Here is a 16,555-nt window from a genome sequence, read left to right as displayed (position 1 = left end):
TTCCTTCATGGTATGGAGAGCTTTTTAATTGGCTTCCAAGTCAAAACTGAGTTTGCATACATAAGATTCAGACTGATGAAAGTTCTTTCTCTGTCTTGTCAACTCTTGAGTGAAAAGGAAAAAAGTGCTGTAATCTGAGGGGGCCAGATGGGAAGGCCCCAGGCCTTCTCTTTCTCTTCCATCTTCCATGTGACCATAAACCCAAAGGGTTACTATTTTTCTCTCTATTCTGTTTATTCTTTCCTCATTTTAAATGAATGAGTATTGTAGGTAAAATGGAACAGATTTCAATCCTGTGATCTTTGAAAGGTGAAAAGAGCTACCAGAGGCCCAATAATTTGAATCCATAGATAAATATGATGGACAGGCAAGTCTAGTAAGGTCCCATCCCCAAGGAGTGATCTATTTGACCTAATACATCAGTGGATTGACTCAGTAGTCAAGAAGACATCCTGTCTGATAGACAAAGTAGTGACTTATTTATTAGCTGTGCCACAGCCGGAAGTGAACTTAGTGGTGATAGTTGGGGAGAATGTGGTAGTTCCTGTCTCCAGGAACAAGGCACTAAAGGAGGGTGGACTCCCATTTGGGAGATTTATGCACTTCAATTCTTGCTATGTCATCTCAACAAATATCCTTTTCTAAAATCTAATTGATATTAATTGGTTAATTGATATTGATGAGAGATCAACTGGTGAATTGACATTCATGTTAACTGGATAAATTTGAGCAACATGCTCATGGGGTTCAAGAACCATTGTATTATAAAGAGTACCTATCTCCTCTGAGTTAACCCTAGACATTTTGAAGAGGGAAATAATAGCCTTGCTCTAGGCACCTATCCTGCCAATGTGATTTGGGGCTAGAAGAAGGAACCACAGAGCCTATTCACCATAGAAGGTAAAAATATTGGTCTTGATAATTGCTAAAATCCTTTCCAACTCTTGAGTTATCATTGTATGATTTATATAACATTATATGATATTATGATATTCATTGTAAGTAAATCATATATAGAATCCTTAGGATTGCTTTGTAGCATTCCCAACTTAAAAGAAGTTATATAACGTGATATTGATTCACTTTATATAAAATAGTTCTCAAATTTGAGAGCTATTAAAATTAGAGATCATCATACATTAAATGGGAGCATTTACCAAGAAGTATAATATTACAGCCCAGCTGAATTAATAATGATTGCCAGAATTTTAATAGCATTTAAGGGTTTATAAAGCACTTTACATTATCCCATTCAATCCTTAAAATAATCCCATCATGTTTCTAACACAAGTATTATTTTCCCCATTTTACAGAACTGAGGTTCAGAAAGGTAGATGACTTACTCTCAGTAAATGTCAGAGGTAGGATTAAGACTCAGGTCTTTCTGACTAAAAACCTAACACTCTTATAACTATGCCTTATTATATCCCATTATATCATTACTTTAATTATTATTTTGGTCCAGAACTGTAATTTCATCAGAATACGGAATCCTGATGTGGATCAGCGGCTTCTGTAATTTACAGTTTTGCAGAGCTGTTTGAAACACTAAAAGGTTAAGGAACTGCCCAGGATCACATGGCTAATATGTGTAGGAAGTAAGGATTGAACTCAATGCCTTCCTGACTCCAGAGACAACCCTCTATTCATCTTACCTTGCTGCATCTCATCTATCACTATTGAATTCTGAAGATACTCAGATCAAGGGAAACTCTTTTCTTCTTTCTCTGGGAGAATCTGGGATGAGAGATGAAATATTTTTCTAAAGGGGAATATATCTTTGAGTGTGGAGTCAGGAATGAGAAAAATTCACGTGATTTTGGGTGTGGGTACAAAGGCTAATTAAAAACAGAAGAAAGAACCTGGACTCTGGAAAATATTATAGTTTTCTATGGAGGAAAAATGGAACTGATGGGGAAGGATAACAGTACCAGGATATGTCATGTAGCTACAAGACTGCCTATCATCTCACCCCAAATTTTCAACTTAATATCGAAGGAATTTTGACCCCATATGGCAATTTAGAAATCACATATAAAATAGAAGTTACTTAGAATGTGGGATTCTCTTTATAAACATTTCATTTATAAATTTTGGTACTGGACTATAATGAATAAGAGATGCCTTATACTCATATAAAGAGGGCAGGGAGTTAAGGTATATGCCATAAAATCATTTTAATCTCCATGTTGGAAGGTTACTTAAGCATTTAAGCATTCTGGTGAAACAAGAGTTAATTACCCCCTTTCTCTACTCAATCCATCCTTAGAGAGATCCTTTAATGTTATAACAGCAGGAGGATCTGATGCATCCAAAAAAAGGATCCAACTGGCAGAACTTTCTAATACTAATGAAGGCATGGTTTTATGTTAGCACAGTTAGAACACCAAGGCAGCTGACCTATAAGGGTAGCAAGACCTATAAGGACTGATAGTCCTGAGGCTTATACTAGCTTCCCTCATCTAGATCTACCTGAAGCCAGCACAGAAGCTAAAATAAGTAGGACTTTTCTTCTATCCATATATCAGATACATAGTTTTTCACATGTTTCTCTAGTGATCTTTTTTGTCTAGACCAGAGATGCATTTGGAGCTTATTTTGGTGTATGGTGTGGTGTTGGTGCAAATCTAACTTCTAATATATTGCTGACTAATTTTCCCAGAAGTTTTGGACAAATAGTAAGAACTCAGTGGAATAAGGATTCCAGTAGCTGGGGTCTTTTTATTTATCAAACACTAAATTACTAAATTCGTTTATTTCTATATGTCGTGTACTAATGTGTTCCACTGTTTGATCTCTCTACTTTTTAACCAGTACCAAACTGTTTTAAGAAGTACTGCTTCATAGTAATTTGAGATCTGGTGCTAGTAGGTCCCCTTCTTTTTTTTCATTATTTCCCTTCTTTTGACTCTTTATAAATTTCATTATTATTTGTTTCTAGGTCCATAAAATAATTCTTTAGTTGTTTGATTGGTATGGCATTAAATAAGTAAATTCATTTAAGTAGTATTGTGAATTGTTGTTATTTGGACTCATCTTACGCATGAGCAATTAATATTTTTCCAGTTATTTAGATCTGTCTTTATTTCTAGAAACTGACAAAGTGTTTTGTAATTCTTTTTGTTTAGTTCCTAAGTGTATCTTGGTAAGTAGTTTCCCAAGTATTTTATCCATTCTTTATATTTTAAATGGAATTTCTTTTTCTGCTCTTTCCTGATGGGTCTTATTAGTATATTATATGAATATACTTAATATTTGTGTAGATTTAGTTTACTGTGTTTCCCCGATAATAAGACACTGTCTTATTAATTTTTTTGGACAGAAAAACACCAGAGGGCTTATTTTCAGGGGAGGGCTTATTTTAATGAACATTGACAGCAATTTTAATAAACAGGTAAATGTGAACAAAAAAATGTACCTTTTTTCAATAATGAATTCAATAAAGAACAGGATGACGCGCTCACTGCTGCAGCTCTGATTGGATGCAGCTCGTAGCGCAGGGGATCACCTTCACTATAGTAGTAATCTCAATAGGGCTTATTTTTGGGGGAGGGCTTATTTTAGAGGAATCTTACACAGTAAGGGGAGGGCTTATTTTCGGGATAGGTCTTATTATCAGGGAAACACAGTATATCCTACAATTTTGCCAAAGATATTGTTTCAATTAGTTTTTAGTTGATTCTCTAGGGTTCTTTAAGTATCCCATCATATCATCTGCAAAAAAGAATAATTTTTTTCTTCTTTACCTTTTTGTATTCCCCAATTTTTTCTTTTTCATTGCAATAGCCAGCATTTCTAGTACTATTTCAAATAGAACTGTGTGTCTATTTGTTTTCCTTTATGTCGTATTGTCTCTGGGAAAGTTTTGTGTTCTGGGCTAGACTACAAGTTGCCTGAAGTCTTACACACAAAGACCACTAATAAACTATCTCTGCAAAGACCCCAGCCTTGTACCTAAATAGATTCTGGTGCCTTCACTGATTGATGCCTTCTCAGTTTGGAAGACTGTGAAGTTCTTGTTAATGCTCTCTGTACAGGTGAGGAACAGAACTGGTTTGATTACTGGGCTCCAGCCCTGGGAGCTGATGGTCTAGAGGCAGAAAGAGATTTCTTGAATGGAGACAGAATCAAAACCAGGATCCACAAAGTTTGAGAGGACTAGCAAGATGTGATTTATGGAATAAACCTCCAGTGATTTGGGAAATGATAAGAACAGGAATTCAAACTTGGAAAGAGTTCTATCAATTCACAACACCCAGGCTCTCTTCAGCAGTTAGCCCTGTCCACCAGATGGTGTTTCCCATTTCTTTGTATGGTTCATGGCTCAGAATCTTAGTGCTTAGCATATACAGAGAAAATTCAACCATAGTGGACTTCACACATATCATTCTCTTTGGCTCATTTTTCCCTTCAAATGTAGTCCTGCTAGATCATACCACAATAAAACATGTGGAAGTAATAGAGAGGAAAAGAAATTTAATCAAAACAGGAAAACAAGGTAAATTAGAAACAAAGAATTAAGTAGTAAGACTCAGCCTCCTTTCTAAATGGCAAATCACCTCCAAATGTCTCCTGGGAGCAAGAATATACTTCCCAATTACTTCTTCCAACTCTCTGCCCATCCAACACACACATTCCTAGCAGAAGTAGGGACCTGCATACCAAACTCACAGCACTTCCCATTTCTATAGTAGGTAGAGTTCTGGATTTAGAATCAGAATTCTAAATCCCACCTCAGATATTTATTAGCTGTGTGATACTATGTCACTCAGTCTCTCTGAGTCTCAATTTCCTCATCTGTAAAATGGGAACAATAATAAAACCTTCTTTACAGGACTTTTATGAGTATCAAATGATAATACACGCATTTCTTTTTAATTTATTTATTTTTTCGTTTTCAACATTCATTTCCATAAGATGTTGAGTTACAATTTTTTCTCTCCCCATTTTTCTTCTACCCCCACCCCAAAATAGCAAGCCTACTGAATACCCCTTCCCTCAATCTGTTCTCTTATATCCTCCTCCTTCACCCCCCTAATTTTCTAGTAGGGCAAGATGGGTTTCTATACCATATTACCTGTATATCTTATTTCCCAGTTGCACGTAAAAACCAATTTTTAGACATTTGTTTTTAAAACTTTGAGTTCCAGGTATTTTACCCTTCTTCCCTCCTCACTCACCCCCACTGGGAAGATAAGCAATTCAATGTAGATTGTACATTGTTACCAAATCATTTCCATAGTAGTTATATTGTGAAAGAGTAACTATATTTCCCTCCATCCTATCCCGCCCCTCAGTTATTCTATTTTCTCCTTTGACCCTATCCTTTTTCAAAAATATTTGCTTTTAACTACCTTCTCCCTCAATCTGCCGTCCCTTCTATCCTCCTCCCTCTTATCCCCTACCCCACTTTTTTCCTGTAGGGTAAGAAACACAATTGAGTGTGGAATACATGCATTTCTTAAAAGAATCTCGAACTATTAACAACAATGTGAAAGGATGTCTCAAATTACTAATCAGAGAAATATAAATCAAATAAAAAACAAAACCCTGAGGTTCTGTCCCTCTCCCAACAAATTGGAAAAGATGACAAGATACAGGAATAGTCACTGCTGGGAGTTGTGGGAATATTGGCACACTAATTCATGATTGGTAGAGCTGTGAATAGGTGTAAGTCATTTTGGAAAGCAATTTGTAACTGTGCAAATAAAGTGACCAAAATGCCCATACCCTTTGACCCAGAGATCCCAAGGAGGATGTTGAGAAGAAAGAATCCCTATATACGAAAATATTTATGGCAGCATTATTTGTGCTAGCAAACAACTGGAAACAATAACAAAAAATAGATGCCTACTAGGGAATGTCTAAAGATATAGTTGTACATGAATGCAGTGGACTAATAAAATGGAATGTACTGTACAAAACAACAAAAATTATGAATACAAAGAAGCATAGGAAGATTTACATAAACGAATGGAGAGTAAAGTAAGCAGAGCCAAGAAAACAACAGACATAATGACTACAACAACATAAATGGGTTAAAAAAAAACAACCAACCACCACAAAACCTCTAAAAGTGAATGTTGTAAAATTGCAAAGGACAAGTATGGCCCCCCCAAAAAGAGATATAACAAGACACTTCTCTCACTACTTTGCAGAGATGGAAGGTCCAAGAGTGTGGGATATCACAATCAGTTTTTCTGATTTTCTTTCTCTTCTTCCTATTTCGCTTTTTTTTGGCCTTTTTTTGGAGGGGCAATTGGGTTTAAGTGACTTGCCCAAGGTCACACAGCTAGTTTGTGTGTGTGTGTGTGTGTGTGTGTGTATGTGTGTGTTTGTGTGCTAAGTGCCTGAGGTCAGAATTGAACTCGGGTCCTTCTGACTCCAGGGCTGGTGCTCTATTCACTTCGCCACCTAGCCCCCCCCCCCATTTTTCTTTAAAAATATTCTTTGTTGGGGCAGCTAGGTGGCACAGTGAGTAGAGCACCGCCCTGGAGTCAGGAGGATCTGAGTTCAAATCCGGCCTCAGACACTTAACACTTACTAGCTGTGTGACCTTGGGCGAGTCACTTAACCCTAAATGCCCTGTCTTCCCCCCTCCAGAAAGCAATATATATATATACTTTGTTATATGGGACAATTCTTTGTGAGGGGGGAAAGGAGGAATACTGGGAGAGATTTAATTAATGTAAAAGTAAAATATATCAATAAAATATATTTTTAAAATTAAAGTGCTTGCAAAGTACTTTGAAAATTTTAAAGTACTACATAAATGTATTACTGTTGCTATTATTATTACTATTATCTCATTCTTCTGATTTTTTTAAATAAAGTTCAGATAGAAACAGTTCATGAACAAATTGCTATCCTGTTATTACTCTTTCACATTTAATGTTCTATGGACTATAGCAAAAGTAGGAAAAATAGTTGCTTTTTCTAGTTGAATAAAAGTATCAGGATATAAATTCAGTCTCTTTAGGACCATTGAAAGTATACTTGGAGGAACTCCTGAAACGGGATGATATGTACCTAAGCCTGTACAGGATTTTTTTTTCTGTTCTTCTAGGTCTCTATATTTTTTATAAGTTTTCATTCTATGTAATTTGGAGATTAGGAGTATTTGGTTTTGTGACATCTTTTAAAAAAATATTGTTCTTACATTTTTGCACATCAATGTTACATCTGAATGATTGTGGGGGAGGAGAAATTAGGGGGAAAGCAGACTTGTTTGGAACTTCCTTCAGTCCTTGAGTGGGTGAATTCAATTGGTGGTCTCAGCCCTAACCTTCTGCTCAGAGATGTCTAGAAGGCCAGTGCCCTCCTCGATATCTTCCTTCTCTGCCACAATTCAGTTCTATCTTCTCTTCCTTCTTTTGCTGGTTGTCCCTGAACTGCTAGTTCTTTCCATCTCTGGCTAGCCCAGCCCCTTGCTGTCTCCTGCCAGTATCTCAGCATCTCTCTCCGGTTTTCCCCCAACTTCCTCTCTTAGTGCCATCTATCAAAAGATATATTAACATAATCTTATGCTTTATTGATCAGATATTTCTAGTAACTTGAATTTTGCTTCAACCACACAAAGAGGCTGAAGGTTAAATAGAAATGGATGTAAATATAAATTAAGGCAGAGAGCCAAACCTCTGCCTAAATGTTAGGAATTTTTCTAACTGGGGGCTTGGAGCAATTGTGATTTTATTCCTAACTCTGAAATAAATTCCCAAAGGCAGTAGAGGGATCACTAAACATCTAGACTTAAAATAATCTAATTATTGTAATAGGTTATTACATGAGGGCCTTAATAAGGAATGTGAAAAGAGATGCACCCCCTATGCATCTTTTTCTCTAGGAAGCATAAAGCTCTTTCTTCTAGGATTTAGGTAGTTAAGAAAAGGTAGCATGAGGAGCTGGGGATACAAGGAATCAAATTAGCTGCATAGTCACTGGGTCTGAATGGAGGCAATATCTTTGTCCCTGATAGTGCTGAGAAGTCCTGGGACTTTTAGTGGTGAAATGGTTTCTGGAGAGGCAGGCTGTCGTGTGGTTCCTCGCCTGAAGTTTTGCCAGTAGTATTTGTAGTGCTTTCCAAGAATTGCTGGGATTATGCTTCTGACCCCCAAGATGATCAGAAATATAAAGGATTGAGTTATGTCTAGGGTAAGGCACTTCTCACATTTTTCCACTTAGTATACTAGACTATATTTTCCTGAGTCACCAACTCCAATCATAAGGGTCAGCCATCAATGGTCACTACTCTCACCTGGTTTGTCCAGGCTATTTGGGGCACTTGTTTCCATTGGGCTATTTTCATGTTTAAAAAAAGTCTATTCCTGCAGAAGTCTGGGCATGGAGTACTCAGTCTCCTAGAAATTCCAGTTGGAAGCACAGAAACAAGTGGCATTACATGATGGGAAGAAGAGAAAAGGGCAGATTAGGAAGTCTGCATCATCACAGAATCTTTCTATATAGATATATATGTATATACGTATGTATATATACACATACATATATGTATATATAAACATACATACATATATTTTTATACCCCCTCAATCACTTGGCCAGGCTCTCTCCTGAATAGTTCCTTAGTAGTAAACAACACAAGAATTCACTCTCTGCAATTTGTTGGTCCTATTCAGATTCTGTCTTTTAAGTTAGAACCCCAAATGCATGAAATCTTTTGGATTGAACTGTGGGTAGGGGATGAGATTGGTTTGAGCCATAGAGAGGCAGGAGCGAACCCAGCTGTTTGTTGAGGTTTGTCACTATTTGGGCACACCACCTGGTGAGAACCATTAGAGTTTCTGTTGGATCTTTTTGTTTTTGACTCTTGGGTTTTTTTTATGGCTTGTCTTGGACTGCATCACAGAATCCCTGCACAAACTGGTTTATCAAGCCTAACTAGTTACACCAGAAATCCTAAGCAAGTAGCAAAAGGTACTGGCAAATTCTGTAATAGTGTTCCTCCTCCTTAGAAGGCAACAGATATTGTGGTTGGAAGATTAGGCCAAAAAAAAAAGCAGGTCATAAGAACTCCCAGAGTTCTTGAAGGGAAATATCGGACAATCACATAGCAAGGAATGTGTGGACCAGTAGGCAGCCTTACCACTTAGGAGACCAGAAGTCACTCAAAGCAGCATTCCCAAAGAGAGAGGCTAGTTTTTTTTTTTAAGAGGAAAAAACGTTTCACCTGTGTAATTAACCCAGGAAGATAGTGTCTTGGCTAGAAATCTTGTGGAAGCACAATAAGCTGCTAGATGATGCCATGGGGATATCCAAGTGGGCCAAAAGCCAGACCTTCTCAGTATAGGGGAGCTCTCTTACCCAGAAGTCTCATTTGTGGCTGTTTGGCTTGGCTCTTGCTGAAGTGCAGGATTCTGAACAGGTAGTTTGAATGGGTACTTCTAGAGCATGTCCTTCCCCAGCTGCCAGACACTTGATAGCTGGGTAAGGGGACTTGCCTGGAGTGCAGCCAGATGGTACTTTTCTTCCCAGCCCTGTCTTATCACGGGTTGTGATAGCTGGACAAGTTCCAAGGATTTATTCAAACCTCCCTATTTTGGGTCCCTGGAGAAAAAAAAATGAAGCTAGGAAGTCTCTGCTATTCACAGATCAAATCGTTGTACAAAGACAGCACTTTTGATCATCAGAATATTGACTGAGGAGCTGAAAGAAGTAGAAAGGGTGTCTGTGTCTGTTGATCATCAGGATGAACAAAATCTAAGGGGGTTATGGCAAAGTGAGGTCTAGAGTTAAGCTGCACGGGTTCTCCCAATATTTTGCACTCAATATTGTGTAGATTCATGGGTGGCTTTATGTGTAGAGACCTACTCACCAGCTTTCTTCAGATTTCTTACAGCTGAAAAGCTTCTATTGCTACCAGCTTCTCTGCTGCCCTTGGGAATGACTGTGTTCAGTCACTGAATAATTATAAAGTTTGTCATTGATGAAACCGTGTCGCAAGGTTAGTTACAGTTGAATCTTTGACAACACCCTCTGGCCCTTCCCTATTCTCTTGTGTCAGAAGGTAAAGGACCTTTGCAGTTAGAGGAGATGGGATTGTGACTTCCTGGGCCTCTCCTTCTGGGCAGAGGACAGAATTCTATGGCCACCATTATTGCAGTGGGAACAACTTTCCTGGAAAGCCCAGTTGGTGGTGACCTCTTCATGTTACTCCTCTGAGAGAACATCAATTCTATCAATTCCGATTAGCTAAGATTCAACAGTTTTAGGAAAGAGTGAAGATTTGCATTAGAAGAATATTTTAAAATCTGGCTTCTAAAACTTTCTGGTTCCTGGAGTACAGGGAAACTATGTGAGCAAAAATGAAGGTGGCCTGAGAGAAGGAAGTGACTAAAATTAATAAACAAACAAACAAACAAATAAAAGCAGTTCTTTCAAAGATGAAAATATTTTAGAATGACTGTCCTATTCAAAGGATACCTTGAATGAATAATAGCTAGAGGAAAAAAGTAATGAAAGATGAGAACTTAAATAACTCGTTTCTAAAACAGTAGCTTTAGACAGCACATCATTGACAGTATCAGCAGCTAATTAAGAAGACTTGACACTACTCAAGATTGATATAATTGACATAGGCAGAATTCAAGAAGAACATCTGATACCTATAATAAGCTTCAAGTCAAGTGCTGGGGAAAATATATTCCTGACTTTGCAGATCAAATTATATTTCTATGAAAATTGAGTAGATTCAGTTGATGGAGAATTAAACCACACAATGGATTTTCATTATAGTTATTAAAAGTCATCTAGACAAGTTTACATGTGGAATTGTTTACATGTAAAAAAAATGTGGTTACTGTAAGGTCTCACCATTGTACGGGGAGGGAAGTGACCCTGAATTCTCTAAGGCTATGTCAACAAAGCCCAAGCTTCATATAAAGTCTTTAGAGTGGAGTGTGTGTGTGTGTGTGTGTGTGTGTGTGTGTGTGTGTGATCTGAGGACCAGTGTTGATGACTTTTAAAAGTCTCACAACCACAAAGTTGAACATTAGGTTTTGGGGCTGGAGGGGGGGGGAATTAGAGGGAGGGCATCATAGAAACTCATGAAAAGAGTAAACTAAGTAATGAAAGATTACCATAACCAGTGAAATAATGGTACTATGAAAGTACAGAATATGGTAACAGACAGGATAGGGGAATCAAAAGAGATTATGCCAGTCTCTGAATTTGTACATTGCTACACTGTACTAGGATATTTGGGATTAACAATGAGACCCTATCAGTGATTTTTTTTCAAAAAGCATAAATAACACTTTAAAAAAGAAAAAAAAGGAAAAATTGTTGATTTGTAGGAACTGATGCAAAATGAAGTAAGAAGAACCAGAACAATTTGTGTGATACCAACAAAATTGTAAAGACAAACTACTTTGAAAGATTTAAGAACTCTAATCAATATGACTAAACACAAGACAGATGATGAAGAATGGGACCCATCTTGAAAGTGAGTTAATGGACTCCAGATGCAGAATGAGACACATTTATTTTGGATGTGACCAATGTGGGATTTTGATTTCCTTGATTATGCATATTTGTTATAAGGGTCTTGTTTTTTTTTTCTCTTTTCCAATAAAACGGAGATGGGAGGGAGAAATACCTAGATACTTGTTAAAATTTTAAAACTTAATTTAAATGGTTAAAAGATGGTAGTCTTAAGAGGTAGCTTAAACATATTGAATATTTTAAAGTACTATTTGATTAATTGCTCATAACAACGACAGAAATGTAAATGTGTCTATATATCACCAAAATGAGTGAAAAAATGAAAATTTTTTGACGTCATATAGCTTTTTAAAGGAGAAATCGAACAAAAAGAAAACACTACCCCCTGAAAAATCTACTATATTGTTTTATCAAATTTAAATGGTTTTAAAAATTGAATTAATCAAACCAGTTTGAATATGTAACACATTACCCATTGCCAAAGAATCTGGAAGACCCAGAGCTAAATCCAGTCTTGGAGATTTCTCAGTAACTTAATACTTCCTCTTTGGATCATACCCACATCCAAAAGTTTCTCTGGAACCATAAGAATCTGACTTGTTTTGGTTCTCCCCAGGGGCATTTAAATGATCTCTTCTGCAAGCAAACCAAGATTTCCAATAACATTTGAACATATAATAGTTATTATATACAGCAAAGAATTCAGGAAAAATTCTTACTTAAGCCTAGAGACAATTTAGAAGATGTTTCCCCTTGATGAGTCCCTAGAGATCTTTCCCCAGAGACTTATATACTTTTTCCCAACTTATGGTGGTACTCTGAAATTTAGCTCCTAATCAAATGGGAAGAGTGTGGAATTATTAGGGAGTCAAAAAATCCACCTGCTTGGTTTTCATAACTTGCCCACTTGTGGGAAAATTCTGTTGTGCTTTCTTTTCTTTCACACTGTGGCTTTGTGCCTGATAGTTTCTCATTTCTTGCTCCTGAAGTCTGAACCAGGTCTTCTACTGGGTACATTAGGCCAAGATAACTTGGAAGGTGGTGGTCTCATGAACAGAGATGGTGATGTTTGGAGGAATAATGGATATGGAGAAAGGATGAGGTCTGTTCCAGACATACTGCTATGTCTAGCCAAAAGTTGGAAATAATGACCTGGAATTAGAGGAATGATGAGGCTAGATATATAGATTTAATTGTTGTCAGCATAGACTTATTATTTGAACCCATGGGAACTGATGAAGTGACCAAGGAACAGAATATAAAGTATAGATCTTTGAGTGGTGCCCAGGTGAGAAGAAGGGAGAGGAAAGATGACAGGGATCTAGCAAAGGAGACTGAGGAGTGGTCAGGGAGGTAGGACATGAATGAGAGGAGTTTCATAAAAGCCAAGAGAAGAAAAATGTCTAGGGGGAGGGGGTGATTGGCTTCAAAAGCTATAGAAATGGCAAGTAACATGAGGACTAAAAAAAATCATTGTATTTTGCAGAGATTGTTGGTAACCCGAAAGAGAGAAATCTCAGTAAAGTGGTGGGGTTGGAAGTCAAATCACAAGGGACCCAGAAATGAGGAAATAAACACAATGAGCATAAATTACTTTTAATTTTTTTAAAGGAGAGAACAGATTGACTTTATTTTATTTTTGCTTTTGGAGGGCAATTGGGGTTAAGTGACTTGCCCAAGGTCACATAGCTAGTTTATTGTGTTAAGTATCTGTAGCTGGATTTGAACTCAGGTCCTCCTGACTCCAGGACTGGTGCTCTATTCACTGTGCCTTTATAGGAGGACCTGAGTTCAAATCCAACCATAGACACTTAACACAAAAACTAGCCATGTGACCTTGAGCAAGTCACTTAACCCCAATTGCCCTCTAAAAAGCAAAAAAAAAAAAAAAGAAGTTTGGCTATGAATGAGAGAAGAGATAGTTTGAGGGAATAGCAAGATACAGAGGATGATTTATTTTTTAAAGCTTGGGGGGATGTTTGTAGATAGTGAAGAAGGATCCAAAGGGTGAGCAGGAATTGAAGATGAAAGAAAAAAAAGGAAAAGATTGAATTAACAATCTTGTAGGCAGAGAGGGAAAGGAATGAAATTAAAGCATAAGTAGAGAGATTAGCCTTGGCATGGAGAGTTACCAGAATATGGAATAAAGGCGAGCATAGGGACTTTTTTTTGTCTTTATTAATTTGTTTGTTTACTTTTAGTTTATAAGGTTCAGTTCTACAATCCCTTGAGTTTCAAATTTTCTCCCCCCTCCCTCTCTTCTCCTCACCCGCCCAGGGCAGAATGCAATCAAGTATAGGATGTGCAAATACTTTCATATTAGACATTAGTCAGGTTATAAAGGAGGATTGTAAAGGATGGAATGAACAATGGGAAAGAAGAAACAAAACCAAACAAGAAAAAGAAAGAAAGCAGGTAGTTTGCTTCAGTCTGCATTCAAACTCTATTCTTTCTAGTTCTTTCTCTGAATGTAGATATCTCTCTCCATCATGTGTCTTATAACCCTGCATTGCTGAGAAGAGTCCAGTCTATGAAAGTTGGCTGTCACACATACGTTGTGTCTGTAATTGTGTACAAATTTCTTCTGGTTCTGCTCTTCTCACTCAGCATCAGTTTGTATAAGCCTCTCCAGGTAAATATGAAGTCCATCTGCTCCTCATTTCTTATAGCACAATAGTATTCCATTACATTCATAAACCACAACTTGTTTAGCCGTTCCCCAATTGATGTGCATTCCCTTAATTTCCAATTCTTTGCCACCACAAAAAGAGCTGCTATAAATATTTTTTGTACATATGGGTCTTCCTCCCACTTCTATGATCTCTTTGGGATACAACCCTAGAATTGGTATTGCTGTGTCAAAGGGTATGAAATTATTTGTAGCCCTTTGGGCATAGTTCCATATTGCTCTCCAAAATGATCAAATTAGTTCACAACTCCACCAACAATGCATTAATGGAAGATGGCAGAGTGGAAACAGGACTTCTGTGGGGCTCCCGCTTCCACCTCCTCCAATTCATGTAAAAGGTGACTCTGAACAAACTTTGGAGCTACAGAACCCACAAAATGACACAGAGAAGCTAACCTCCTGCTGAAGACAGCCCAGAAGGCCAGCAGGAAGGATCCAGCACAGCGCTCTGGGAGGTGAGCCCAGCCCCATGCTAGGCAGAGGTTTTAGCCTCACGGCAGCCACAACCAGTGTTGTCTGGAGGCACTTCAGATCACCAGCAGCTGTGGCAGTTTCCAGAATTATCAACCCGTAGATCCTAAGTACAAAGTGAAAGGTCAGTGCAGTGTAGACTTTGTGAACTGGGAGTTTAGAAGTGCAGTCAGGCCTTTACAACCCAGAGGGAGAAGTGGCTGAGGTGCTGAGGCCATGCAACCGCCTCCACATGGCTGCTTCAGAGTTCCTCGTCTGCAGATTGTAGGGGGACCAAGCAACCAGTCTGAGGGGTAATCACTCTTGCTTTAATCTGCTTTGATCTGGATTGGCATCTAGGGTGGAGGTCCTTGGGTGAGTGACCAGTTTGCCAGAGCGTGTGGAGGCTTCAGAAAGGTCACCCAAGTAATAGCTCAAGCAGCTGCAAAAACCCCAGCAATTGGGAAAAAGCTCCCCTGTCTGGTAGCAGAATCCTACTGTGGCAAAAAGTCAAGAAATTGAGTGGAAACATGAGCAAATGAGGGAAGCAAAGCAAGCACGGTGGTCTGACTCTGGACTCCTTTTTTGGGGACAAAAAGGATAGGGGCATGGAACAAGAGGAAGACAACGAAGCCAGAACTCTTGCACCAGAAGCTTCCAAGAAAAGAATAAGCTTCTTACAGGCCATAGAGGAGCTTAAGAAGGATTTTTAAGCCAAAGAAGAGAAGTGGAAGAAAAATTGGGAAGAGAAATGAGAATGATACAAGAAAATTATAAAATGAGAGTCAAAAACCTGACTGAAGAAAATAACACCTTAAAAAAAGACTAACTCAGATGGCAAAAGAGGCTCAAAAAGGCAATGGGGAGAAGAATGCCTTAAAAAGCAAAATTTGCTAGATGGAAAAAGAATCTCAAAAGCTCACTGAAGAGAATCATTCCTTCAGAATTAGATTGGAGCAAATAGAAGCTAGTGACTTTATGAGAAATCAAGATACTATTAAACAGATTCAAACAAATGAAAACATAGAAGTCAATGTGAAATATCTCATTGCGAAAAGCACTGACCTGGGAAATAGATCCAGGAGAGATAATTTAAAAATTATTGGACTACCTGAAAGCCATGATCAAAAAAAGAACCTAGAAATCATCCTTCAAGAAATTCTCAAGTAAAATTGCCCTGATGTTTTAGAACCAGAGGGCAAAATAGAGGTTGAAAGACTCCACCAATCACCTCCTGAAAAAGATCCCAAAAAGATAAGTCCTAGGAATATTATAGCCAGGTTCCAGAGTTCCCAGATCAAGGAGAAAAATATTACAAGCTGTCAGGAAGAAATAGTTTGAGTACTGTGGAAACACAATCAGGATAAATCAGGACCTGGCAGTTTCCACATTAAGGGATCAAAGGGCTTGGAATATGATATTCTGGAGGTCAAAGGAGCTGGGATTAAAACCAAGAATCACCTACCCAACAAAACTGAGTATCATGTTCCAGGGGAAAATATGGTCATTCAGTGGAATAGAGGACTTTCAAACATTCTTGATGAAAAAAACAGAGTGGAATAGAAAATTTGACTTTCAGATACAAGAAGCAAGAGAAGCTTGAGAAGGTAAACAAGAAAAAGAAATCATAAGGAACTTATCAAAGCTGAACTATTAACATTCCTACATGGAAAAACAATCATTGTAACTGATGAAACTTTTCTCAGTATGAGAATAGCTGAAGGGAATAGAAATGTATATGTGTGTGTGTGTATATATATATGTGTGTGTTTGTGTGTGTGTGTATGTTCACATACATATATATGTCTATATAGGAGGGTATATGGGCATATAAATACATATGTGAGTGTGTGTATATATGTCTATAGGTATACGTAGACAGAGGGCACAGGACCAATTGAATAGGAAGGGATGATATTTAAAAGATGAAAATAAGAGGTGAGAGAGGAATATAATGAG

The 16,555-nt window shown here is 37.8% G+C and overlaps 1 long non-coding RNA gene across 1 annotated transcript in view; it reads right to left on the bottom strand.

Moving 5' to 3' along the window:
- LOC138168552 (uncharacterized) overlaps nucleotides 1-9,899 on the bottom strand; it is a 65,397-nt gene extending 55,498 nt beyond the window's left edge. The window contains exons 1-2 of the long non-coding RNA XR_011170129.1: nucleotides 9,830-9,899; nucleotides 9,319-9,561 (exon numbers count right to left, since the gene is read on the bottom strand). This is a non-coding gene — a long non-coding RNA (uncharacterized lncRNA). The remainder of the gene's footprint in view (nucleotides 1-9,318; nucleotides 9,562-9,829) is intronic.
- Between the last annotated feature and the right edge of the window lie 6,656 nt (nucleotides 9,900-16,555).

The sequence above is a fragment of the Petaurus breviceps genome, unplaced genomic scaffold (assembly GCF_028583685.1).
Source record: "Petaurus breviceps papuanus isolate PSGF00001 unplaced genomic scaffold, PetGlider_PUasm1.0 37, whole genome shotgun sequence".
Lineage (NCBI taxonomy): Eukaryota > Metazoa > Chordata > Mammalia > Diprotodontia > Petauridae > Petaurus > Petaurus breviceps.
Note: the sequence above shows the minus strand (reverse complement) of the source record. Positions and strands in the feature narration are given on the sequence as shown.